At 33.2% G+C, this 12,927-nt stretch overlaps 1 protein-coding gene across 6 annotated transcripts in view; it reads right to left on the minus strand.

Annotated features, from left to right (window-relative positions):
- Positions 1-5,790, minus strand: part of FSTL5 (follistatin like 5) — a 786,887-nt gene extending 781,097 nt beyond the window's left edge. For 3 of the 6 annotated variants that reach the window (XM_008000150.3, XM_008000148.3, XM_008000146.3), the window contains exon 1: positions 5,378-5,790. The gene's annotated coding sequence lies outside the window, so the exon portion shown is untranslated. The remainder of the gene's footprint in view (positions 1-5,377) is intronic. The other 3 variants (XM_073017699.1, XM_073017698.1, XM_008000149.3) reach the window with 2 other exon arrangements.
- Positions 5,791-12,927: the final 7,137 nt, after the last annotated feature.

Below are 12,927 nucleotides of genomic sequence, written 5' to 3' on the forward strand. Positions count from 1 at the left end.
TATTCTATTGTTTCCTATGCTGTTTGAAGCACCAAGGAAAACATTGGCTACTGCTAATATTTTGAATATTCTATGAGATCAATTAATGTAGCATCTTTATAACATGAAATACAGAGGAAAAACTCCTTAAGGTCTTTGGTATTATGCATTCTAAAGTGTGTATACTAAAGAATATATGCCATAAAATAATTTCAATGACCTAATAATTAAGGAATAGTCTTGGGGAAATAATAAGAGGCATTTACATGTAGTAAAGAGATTATCATAGTAAAAAAGCTGAGTTTTGAAAAGGACATAGCTAGTTGGACTTCTGACCTAAATAGAGGTACTAGACATGTAAACTTGGTTTGATTCCCTAATTCACCTATTCCTAGTTGCGTGACCTTAGGATACAGTGGTATGGAGATTTGATGTGAATTTCTGCTTTCTCGTATTAATATGAATAATTAAGAAATGAATAAAATCAATCTTTACAAAGTCATGCAAACGTTGTATTACTTAATGTGGGTGTATGGCCTGATATCAATAAAATATATATGAATACCTATTAATACTTTGAATGGTATCTTTGTCTGTCTTACTGCTCTTCCCAGATGAAAAAGCAAATCCAGGGTCCAAGACAAAATGATATCAATAGACACTCCATTATGAAGCAACAAATGTTTTTACTACCACCAACTCACTGGCTCTTTTTCTTTAGAAATATGAAGGGCCAGATTCCATAAACCTAAATGAGGCAGCTCAGAGTCTGATTGACAGTAGAGTCACAGCAATTACTGGGGCTTTGAGAAAAGGGGCATGTAACTACAGAGGGCAGGTAGGCATTTGTGTTTTCATGTAAGTACCTTTACTTTTAGGGTTTTGGAATTTTAAAAATAATAATAACTCCAGAGACAATAAAGCAATATCTAATATGTTTTGTGGAAGTGGTTCAACTACAAAAGGTAAATTATTTCCATTTCATCATCATCTTTGGGGAATATAGTTCAGGTGTATGTTTTAATTGCTACTGTATGTATGTCTTAATTGCCACCTTGGTGCTATATTCACAGAGAAAATACATCAGTAAAGTAAGTTTCTCTATTACAATATACATTTAAACACTACTCAATGAAGAAGTATTTTTAAATATTTTGCTTTAGAATTGTTACTTGTGCAATGAACTAGTTATGAGTTGAAATAATATCCTGTGTATTGACATGCAGATGAACTCACTAAGCAACCACTTTGCTTTAGAGATTTGTATAATTTGATACCAAAAGCCACATTAAATTAATATTAATTACTTGATTTTAAACCAAGAAAGTTCAGAGTGAAGCTGTTCTCCTATTTCACCACATTTATGCATGAAAACATTAATACACAAGGAATAAAAATATGTTATGGGCAGGGATATCCAGGCTCTGTTCTACAGAGGTGTATGGCTTATTATCTGAAGATTTGTAGGAAGTAAACTTGATGTTTTACTTTTATAGACTGTAATTTCAAAATCCTTTATCCGAACTCTCATTTTTTCATAATTAATGTGGTGCTATAAACTCTTCATTATGCACACATCTATTTTGTTTTTTCATTCCTGGCAAATATTCATTTTCAATTGTTCCTTGCCTTGCCAATCAGCATGAGAGGTTCTAAATGTCATTTTAATGCCAAAAAAAAAAAAAAAAAAACTGGTATGTGCACAAGCATTCTAGTCGAAATAAAAAATAACAATAATTAGAAGCCAAGTTTGCCACTAAAAGTTATATATTGTATTACAGTTTATTATCTAAATTATTTTGTACTAGCTAGCATGTCTTTAACTTGCATGTTCTAGGTCATCCCCCTTGCATGTTTATTGTAGAGTAGAATTTACATATATATGTGTATATACATATATGTGTGAATATATGTGTACATACATACATTCATACACACACTCTAATTGTCTCAATACTTATACTATTACTTAATTCATCCTCTTTCAGAAAACTCATTGGAACTCTGAGTTTATCAAAACATGGTCCCATCCATTATAATAATATCAATTCTTCAATACTAAGGTGATTTAAAACACAGAGGGACCCATTGCTTTGCTGTGTGGTTACCAATTTAATTGGAAAATTAGGATATTTCTACAAGCTATTCTACAGCTAATCTGAAGTAGGCTCTACCCCAAAGACTTTGGAGGTGTTGAAGCAGAAGGTGATTAACTCTGTTTGGTAAAGGATAATTGGTCACTTGACTCTTAGAATAATGCTAACAACAGGAAGTATTTTTTCTAGCTTATTAGTTCACAAGAGTCTTTTGAGCTTCATAATATACAAAGTACTAAAAAATACGAGAGATACTGTGGCAATTTTGGGCAAATATGAAGAACTAATGGAAAGACGTCATTCAAGGTCTTTGGGTCTCATTGATAAATGAGCTTTAAATATTATTTTTTAAATGGTCATTATTCAAAGAAAATTATCAATAAATTATTAGGCAAATAACTTCTTAAATATCATTTAAAAGGGTATTTTTATTTTTTTCAAACTTTTTAGAGTATTTCAGATTTATTATGCCTTGTATTTCTCTATCGCCCATCTTAGTAACTAGAAAAAAAAAAAGAAAGAAAGAAAGCAATATACAGCCTTGATAATAAAAATTCCAAACTGATTCACCCTTATCTTAAATCTCACAAAACATATACAGGAATGCATTTTATTTGTAAGGAGAAACTATCTATAAATTTCATTTTTGACTCAATTTGTAGTTTGATTGATGACCCTTAAGAGGTTGAGAAACAAGAAAGACAAATTGAGCATGTCATGTAATATATAATTACATTATTTTAATAATTTTCTATAGACTTTATGAAGTTCGTCACTTTTCTGCAAACAGTGCTGCATGTATTTGCCGTGTGTCTGTAATGAAATGAGTTAATGTCTTAACAAGCCATCCAGTGTTGTGTTACTGAATAATCCTTTATGTTTTACATGAATTCATTGTAACTCCAAAATATGGTCATTTCTTTGTGGATCAAAGACTTAATAAAGGGCCACTACATTTGAATATCTTTCATATGTGTCTTCAAAGTTGGCACTTTTATTAGTTCCAGTGGAAATGTTATTCTGTATTTAAATAGTGTCCCCTATATGCTAAATTTGGGCTTATGATGGGAATCTAATTTTACCTTATTTCAGGACTAAGATACAAAAGCTAAAAGTGTAGAAAAATCAGAAAAAAAATTGCTTCTAATATTTTAAATTGGCAATCTCATCGACTCAACCTTTGGTTATTATTGCTAGTAGCATAGTTTGACTTCAGTGTTTAACTATGTTATTGTTAGATGAAACACTAAATTTCATCTTAAAGAATTCCATATATTGGCAGTTCAAGGTAAATGTTTATACTTGAATAAAGACATACATCTTGGAAAACTTTGTGCAAACGGAAGTCAATGACACATTCAGGTACATTTTGAGTAAATGTAATGTTTATATATAGTACTGCCTTTCAAATAAGTTATAAAATTAAGATATATGTTAATGTTTCAAGATAATAAACAAATTTGAAAATAAAATAAGCCGTAATTCTGTTAGAAATTTCACAGCCTAAATATTTATATCAATACAATTAGTTTTAACAAGAAAATTTCATAATTTGCAGTGGAAAGAATGATTCCTTGTGTATTTAAAGGAGATTATGTTGTATAAACTTCCTAGCTCAGTGTTTTATATATTCTTTTTTGCCCCTCTACCCAATCCAGGCTTTCAAAATTTGTATGAATATTTAATTTAAGATCACATGACTGATGTGAATCTTACAAAGAATATCTGTTTAGGGTAAAACCTGTGAACAACTTCAAAAGATTTACATTTGACCTCTAGTATTTGCAACAATATGCATTTCTTGTGGTAATCACTCTCTTGTAGGGCTGCGTAGTAAATACAATGAAAAATCTCTACCTAGAGGATTTAGTTTAAATCATAAAATTCTAAAGCTAAACTTCATCCTAGTAACTCTAATACAACTAGAGTAGAAATTTTATGATATTTTAAAATATACAAATATTTAAACCTAACTTAGTGTACTCCTGCTGAAAAGCATAGCTCTCTTCAGTGAATAATACTTATTAAGTATGAAACAGCTTTATATTTAACTCATTTCTATTAATATTGGACGTCTACTTTGCAACCTAAACTCTCTCTCTCTCTCTCCCCCTCCCTCTCTCTCTCTTCTCTCTGGAATGTAAAGGAAATATCCCCCACCCCCATGCTTTTCCAGCCATCATTTATACTTAATCTAATGTCACTAAATGACATAAATGAGAGACCACAATTCCATTTATCAGGCAAACCATCACAAATGTCAAAGTTATGAATAGTAATAAGAAATGCAAAGAGCACAAGATAACTTCTATCATTTAATAATTGCTCAGTATGAGAAGTACTGTTCGGTCGTTTTCCACACTGAATTATTTCTCTGGACACGCTCAGAACACACTGCCAATTGACAAAAGGAACATAGCTTCAAAAGAAAATCTTCTAAGTAGAGAAAAGCTCTCTGTTAAGCATGCAAGAGGTTAAACATTGCTGAAATAGTGAGACATTTTCTCAGCCCACGCTTCCCAGTTCCATTCAATTACCAACAGCACAAGCGACTATAATACAAGCTAATACTGTATTATTAAATCAGAGCTTCCCATTTACATCCACCTCTAACCTGAGGGGGTGGCAAGGGGATGACATTTGCTAGTCAACAGCAGAACAAACAGCCCCCAACTTGGAAATACACATGACCTTGGGGTGTGGAATGCTCAGAGACTGAGTTTCACAAGTTTTATTTGGATCTACTGCATAACAACACATCTAAATGGACCCAGCATGATATAAATGTTTCTATCCCTACCTCCTCCCTTCCAAAAAATGTTAAGAGAGCTCTGCACTTTGAAATCTATGCTTTAGATATAGGAAATAATATTGTTGATTAACCAGAGATTAGTCCATTCAGATAATTATTTGATTATATTTGTTCTAAACAACTTGTTGGTTGATTTATTTAATATCATTTGCTAATATATTTGGAGGGTTTTCTGGAATGGTTCCTATCCTTTGAACCCTGCTGAAAGCATTGCTCTAAAATATTTATATTTATAAAGCAAGATATAACATAATGACATTAACTTCACAAAAAGCAAAGCTCTCAACTTCCCCTCTAGAATTTAGTGCATAATCACTAACAGATGATCTTGTAATAATAATAATAGTAATTATTAAAATATTTTTGCAATCATTGCCAAAAGTCCAGTTTCAAATTGTAAAAATAAACAGAACTTGTTTTTAAATTTTTGTATAGCAGTCCGTATGTCTCCCCCACTTGTAATCATTTATAACAATATTATTTTTCTTACCTTATTTTAACAGTCACAAAAGTCCCCCAGAAAGATTCCTAAACGCCGTGGAAATACAAATCACAATTAAAAAAAAAAAAAAAAAAAAAAAAAAAACACTAAGAAGATCGTCTTAGCTGGGAAAAAAATAAATAAATAAAATAGTTTCGTCTAAAACTATAGAAATCTCCAAAGTCACGCCTGAATGAGCGCCCAGGTGGCAAACAGAGGAGTCTCTCCCACGTCCGATACCACACTCCTTTGTCAAGTTGATATGGGTCCTGTTGGTGAAGCGGGTCCCACAGGGCACAGAGGGTGCAAGAGGGCGTTGCCTCCAGGTGCTGGAGCAACTGGTCCGCTCGCGTCTCAGTTTCAGCACCGACAGCACAGTGGACAGTACCAGCTCCTCTCACCTCCAGTTTGTCTCAGTCACTGAACCAGGCTGATTCTCGCTCCTCCTCCCTAGGCAGGAGCTGCTGCCACTCAACCTGGGGGTGCCCCGCCCCCACCATCTGACGTAACTATTTTGCATATCAACTCGCCGAGAAGTGAGGGGCCGTCCCCTTGACTGGGCTTCTGCTAGGGTCAGCTGCGGCAATCGAGGCTACAAAATCCAGGTTTAAGGTCAGCGTGGGCATCTTTGGACTTCAAGATGTATTCTCAACCAGTCCAGTGGAAATTAAACGCTTTGGCGGTGCTGGAGCCTTTGCCTTCGCTGGGACTGCTGTTTCTGCGCACTCTAAGATCGCTGCGGGCACAGCTCTGGAAGGAAGACGGGGCGGAGAGAGGGGGCAGTGGAGCGGGGAGAGGACCGAGTGGGAGGCGGGTGGGGAGGAGACGGAGAAATAGAATGAATCTATTCAACCGTTCTTGAAAACATCTCCCATCCTTTTGATCTTCCTGGCCAAACTTTGCTGCCTTTCACTGCTATTTGGTTATTTGAACGCATACGTATGTGGTGTTCCTACTCCTTTCCCTCGGTTCACGGAGCCGCTGGAGGGAGTCACTGCTGCAGAAACTTGCCTGGCAGAAAAAAAAAAAAAAAAAAAAAAAAAAAAATCTTGAGCAGCGAGAGGAAACGTGAAAGCTTGCAGCGCTAGCCATCGTTTCTAAACAGAATCTTAAAAATAAAAACAAAAAGAATTACGAGTGCTCCATAGTATATATTATGCTTCATATTCATTCCAATAAAACCTACAGAACCTTCCCTATTCATTATCGTGATTTAAATATATCCTCAAACTGTACAGACTTGGAGATTCCACAGTAAAAAAAAAATAAATAAATAATAAAAAGTGAAAGTTCTCAGCTTCAACTTCCACTGCCAAAATTCTGAAGGTTATGCAATATTTATTATGTCTACTATATCAATTGTTACTCCAAAAGATGGAGTATGCTGGAAGCATTACATAGCCTTTAGCAATTCTCTCAGTATTTGTGATATTTCTTGTCCCAGTGAAGCTCTAGCGGCCTTGAAGGCAAGAGAAAGGGGGCCTGTCATGCCAAATTCCACGGACTGCTTAAACTTGTAAACAAACACTTTAAGTGAACTGAAGTAATCAATCATCCAGAAGGGTGATTATTCACATTCCATGCATGTGTCCCACCTACAGTTAACATGACTTACTTGGACAGAAAAGTGGGTATCTAAAACTAAGCTTAATTTTCTTAAGTTGGATAAAGCATGTTTAATAAAAAAGATTGTTTATTCAAAAAATGTCATAGCATTTCACACATCGTTTTCCATCAGAATGCCTACATACTGATATGTGTCATCATATTCCAGGGGTCTGATAGCATCTAGCACTGGATCCACTCACAAGCCTTTTCAGGGACTCTAATAAAATGAATACACTTGTTTATTCCTCCATCAGGAAAAATAATAAATTTTATTTTCTGTGATATTAAGAAGTTTTTTGAGGAAGTCTTTTTACTTTGTGGGCCCATACCCCCAAACTCCTTCTTTCTAGTTACTTAAAAAATAAAAGATAACAGAGGAAAAAAACTATGGTATTTTTGCTTGAAAGAAGGAACATTTTTTTTTATTCTGATTCACACCCGCATAAACGTTTCTCTATGGCTTTATTCCAGAAATTGCCCGTTTCTTTTCTGAACGTACAATCCCTAGTACTATTTCTCCAACACACCTTGACCGTAAGTTTCACATTTTGGGTAATCTGTAATGTTTTTGTTTTCTCAGACAACTACTGATTTTACATTTATAAGTGTCAAGTGCCATGACTTTTTGCACAGATACACATGCATGCATTATGAGTTCTTCAGTTCTCAAAGTCATTTTAATAATGGTGGCAGACACCATGATATGACAGGAAAGATGATCTGTGGGGGCGGATGGGTGTTGCACAATTGTAATTACAGTGGAGCCAACTGAATAACTTAGGCTGGCTATGGCGCGCATGATATGCTTCTTTTGGGAACATCACATAGCACACTTTGGTCTGCTTCATGCCAATGTGCTGAAATGTCAGAGAAATCTTGATAGTTCATTTTAGCAATGTACAGAGTACATGACGTATGCTTATAAAATTCCACCAAGACCTATGTTGTTTGGATAATGGACACTATTTTTCAGTTTACTCCAGTGATCATAATGTTTTGGTCTATGAATTCAATTAAAGCAGTCATAATATTATTGAAAAGCCTGAGGGAATAAAACTGGAAAACAAATCTTCCTTTCAAAGATGGAAAGGAAAGCCAAATCATTTTCTCATTTTTTCACTGTCTTTAAAAAGAGAGAGAGAGAAGAAAGAAAAGAAAACAAAAGGAAAATAGCTATTTTGGCGAGCATGAACAAAGATGAATATATGCAGAAAACATTGAGAATATTCTCCTAGGGGATTCTTGATTTTGTACTGCCCTAAAAGGCAGTGTGACTGAGGGCAAGCTATTTAAACCTTTTCATCACAGTCATCATTTTTAAAATATGTAGGTTATCCTGCTATCTCCAAAACTCATTACATGCTTGTCATTCTGTAATTTTATATTAGACTTCAAAAATTTTTATATTACAATTCAAAATTTTATATTATAATTTAAAATTTTAAGAACTTTTCCCTAAGTGAAATAAACTGGCACCTGGTTACTAAGTCTGTGAAAAGAATATCTTCATATAATTAGGTTGGGAGGTGTGGAGAGGCTAAGACCAATTATGAGGCTAAGAGAGGCCAAAAAAAATAAATTTTATCCACCCAGGCTGGAACTGAAAGAAGGCAAAATAGGCCTGTTAAAGCATTCATTTATTATATAAGCATATTGCAATAATCTCTCATCTAGTCGCAGATATAATTACTCTTCAGGATATTTAAAGTAATTGTAAAGCAACAATAAAATTTAAGGCATGCGGAAGAGGTTAGATGGATTTTCAGTTGCAAACTGGCACTGGAAAGATGACTAAAAATTAAGCAAATATGCTTAAGGAAAATTTATTTAAAGCTGGATGACCAAAATCTACTGAAGGATTTTAATTTAGTTAATTTACATGAACATATTAGAATGTAATACACAGAAATTATGAAGCACATTATAATGTCTTGCGAATGTGGATATTTGGGACTTCTGTAGTATCATCAAATTTTACAAGCTCCTTTTCAAATTATAATTATTTTAATGTATTTTTAGTACATTAGAATTATAAATACTCTAAGGATAATAACTATGTTTTGTTAATATTTCTTTTTGAATCAATTATAAGAAGGTTTGCTAGTAATTGAGAACATACTTATTTTGAAAAGCAAAGATGCACTTTTTTCTAGGTAATTTTCATGCTTACTTTTTGGGGATCAAAATAAAGCAGGGCCAGAAAAAAAGCAGATAGCTATAAATAACCTTTTTTAAAAAAAATAAAAGAGAGTGAAATGATTCAACATAAGCATTCGTGTGAGTTAAGATAGAGATCCCAACATCCCTGAAATGTGAGCTTATACATGATTGTGCTTTCTCCTGATAATGCATACGTACATAAGGTTTTTTAAAGAGTAGATGCTGCATTTAACCATTAGACCTTATGAACCAATCGTGTGGCTAAAAACTAATTTATGCTCTTTCTTTTTAACCTTTTTTATAGTGATTCCAAATTTTATATACATATATGTTTCTTTACTTCCATTACTTTCTTACTTTCCTACTTTCTATCTCTTGCTCCCTTGGAGCCTGTTGTGCTCTCCACCTACGTTTTATTTCATTTTAATGTTCTATTTAAAATGTCTATTAGGCGTATGTCTACCGTGGTAAAGGATATTTAAATATAGTATTTTGTTATTGAATGAAATGTTGATACAATACATTTATATTAAATTTCTTAGCTAATTCCAAACTGTGACCTTAAACACATTATATGTGTGCGTGTGTGTGTGTGTGTGTGTGCATGTAGGTAGGATATACTAAATAGAATTTTCAAATATGTTTTCTTAAAATTATGGAAATAAAATTTAAAATATATGAATTAAAAACTCACTACTAATAAATAAAGCTGCAAATTAAAGAACACTATTTCCTCATGCACACACATGTATTTGATCTAAGCAGTAATTACAATTTTCATGAGATTATATCGGTTTAATTTTAAATCTCAATCTCAATTAGTTCAACTGGGATTATTTGAAATCTCAATATATGCTAAAATTGAGATTGTGTTGTTTTTCATTTTCTCTATTATATATAACAATATAGGCATTTTGGTGACTTTGGATAAGATTGTTAAATTTAATCAAGACTACTGTGAAAGGTCTTTTCTTGCTAGTATTTACATTAACACACAGAAACATACACTAAGAGAGACAATTTTTATCATTTGTAATTATAAATTCACCATCAAAATGGCACATTTCATAATGGTAGTGAACTTTTTCAGAAATACCACCTAAAAGTTGACTTTAAACTCTTTGATATTCTACTCCTCAAATTATCAGATTAATGCACATATAAATTTTAATTCTCACTGTGTAAACAGGCTTCTCAAATTCTACAAGAACAAGGACAAATGTGTAGTATGAATAAAAGTTATAGGTTTAAGAAATTGTTTGATGTCAATATTTATTGAGGTAATATTAATTGGAGAAAGATAGAACATGGTTTAATAAATGCTGCTTAACTGGAAAGCTGAAGCCCACCACATTTAATACAGAAACCTAGGTTTGGCTTTAAGTAATAGATTTGCTCATTGTCATCAATAATTTGGGGTGAAAATGAATTCAGAATTATAGTAACTGGCCACTTAAAGAACCACTGCATAATCAAAGGATGTACCATGAATCCTGAGGGTGCAAAGACAAATAAATCTGTTTTATTCTCCATGATAAATATAGATTCTTAATGTTATAAGTTTCATCTTCTCAATTGAAGGGAATTAAAACCCGCTCTATGTATAGCCACATCGTGGGGAATGAACATTAAGATACAGATTTAGCAGACTCAGGTTTGTGTTAACTATTCTAGTTTTTATGCATTTTCATATTTTTTTATTTAGTTGTCAATTTCATAGACACACTCATCCTGGTTTCCAAGTAATACTACTGTGAATTTCCCCCTAAAGCTGTATTTTGCCTTTCTGTTTTGGCTTGGTAAAAATGTTTGCTTTTCCCACACTAGTAAACAATGAGAACTAACTTTCAATAAGAGCGAGCATCTATCAACGTGTCCATGCACAGAGTTTTCGAGCTTATATGAATGGATTAAAAAATTGCTCTATAAAGGTATAGATTGAAATGATGAATTGATTAAAAAATTTAATAAGTATAATTAAATAGGAATTAAAAATTGTTATTATAGAGCGATGTATCTTCACAATTTGAGATATCCTCCTTAGGGATGTTAGATGTGGACATAAACCTATAAGTAAATCATTTGTTCCTTGGCTTAGGAAAAAGCATCTGAGTGTAATTTTTTATAAACTAAACTTGGCCAGATGAGAACAGTTTTATTTTGCTAGATTTATATAACAAACATATTTAAGTATCCTTTATTTTCTATGAATTAAGTTAACTGTTAAAAAAATCTAGAAGTGGTAACCATAATTAAAATATAATCCATTAATAGGCCTTTAAGTACACTCTACTAATAGCAATATTGTAGAAAAAAGATTGAAATTACAGTAAAAGCAGGAAACCCTAAAAGTATTAGCTAATTCAAGAAATACTTTACAACACAATCTTATCTGCTTCTGTGATTAAATTAACCTTAGAATTACATTTATGTACCACAGTAATAAATAATATTGTTGACTGCATTTATAAAATTAGAAATAATCAATTATGTGAATCAGATGTATTGTTACCTTCATTGTATTAATAGATTTTCAACTCAATTCACTCAGTTTTCCTTTCTTTTTTCTATTTCTTTAATAGAATAGAAATTAGTACTTCGTGAGGCAGTTTAAAGTTCAGTAATATCAAGAGTCTTTGGAATCTAAAACTATGTGCTATTTCTTAATTGAACCATGAAAAAAAAGCATGAGACTTGCTGATGTTCAAATAGTTCTTGTGTTTAAGAGAGCTCTTAGGGCATCTATTGGCCTATGTTGGTATTGCATATGAGAATTTCAGTTCTCACAACTTGAGTTATATGTGCCCACAAAGATTAAAATACGTGCTGCTGATGAATACATTTATGTTGGAAAACCGTAATATCTATTGTTGAATTTAAAGTATTAAGCAAATGCATAAAACACTTATGGCATGGGAGGTGATCTTACAAGCGTTTCGATATCGGCTATTTCAACATTTAAAAATTGTATGTTAATTATTTTTTAGAATCTAATATGTCACTGCTCATATTAGTTGCTTCACCATTTTACGTACACATCTGAATTTTTTTTTTTTTTTTATTTTTTATTTTAGACGGAACCTCGCTTTGTCGCCCAGGCTGGAGTACAGTGGCGCCATCTCGGCTCACTTTGCAAGCTCCGCCTCCCGGGTTCACGCCATTCTCCCTTCTCAGCCTCCTGAGTAGCTGGGACTACAGGCGCCCGCCACCACGCCCGGCTAATTTTGTTTTTGTATTTTTAGCACAGACGGGGTTTCACCATGTTAGCCAGGGTGGTCTCGATTTCCTGACCTGGTGATCCACCCGCCTCGGCCTCCCAAAGGGCTGGGATTCCAGGCATGAGCCACCGCGCCCGGCCACACTTCTGAATTTTTATAGGAGAGACAAAATATCTGTTCTTTCAGCTTTCAAAAGAAGTATACACAGTAACATGCTTTACATTATAATCTTTGACAGCAAAATGTAAAAGGACATAGAGAACATAGCTTTAACTCTTGAGTTCAGAAATATCATAATATGTAAGGAAATATAATGTTACTAATGAAAATAATCTGCATATTTGTCCACACAGAGAAGTAATATGTCCCCAAGTATCACAGGTACTTTCTAGGGGAAAAAAATACAACAAACTACAGCTATGAGAAAGGATGGAGAAAAATCTGAAATTTAAGTTCTTGCATCCGTATGTGAAAAATAAACAAATATTGTAGGCATGTAATAATACATAAACTAATAATTCTATGAGTAAAATTCTATTATAGGATAAGTAAGTTATAAATGAAAAGTATTAG

The sequence above is a fragment of the Chlorocebus sabaeus genome, chromosome 7 (genome assembly GCF_047675955.1).
Source record: "Chlorocebus sabaeus isolate Y175 chromosome 7, mChlSab1.0.hap1, whole genome shotgun sequence".
Classification (NCBI taxonomy): domain Eukaryota; kingdom Metazoa; phylum Chordata; class Mammalia; order Primates; family Cercopithecidae; genus Chlorocebus; species Chlorocebus sabaeus.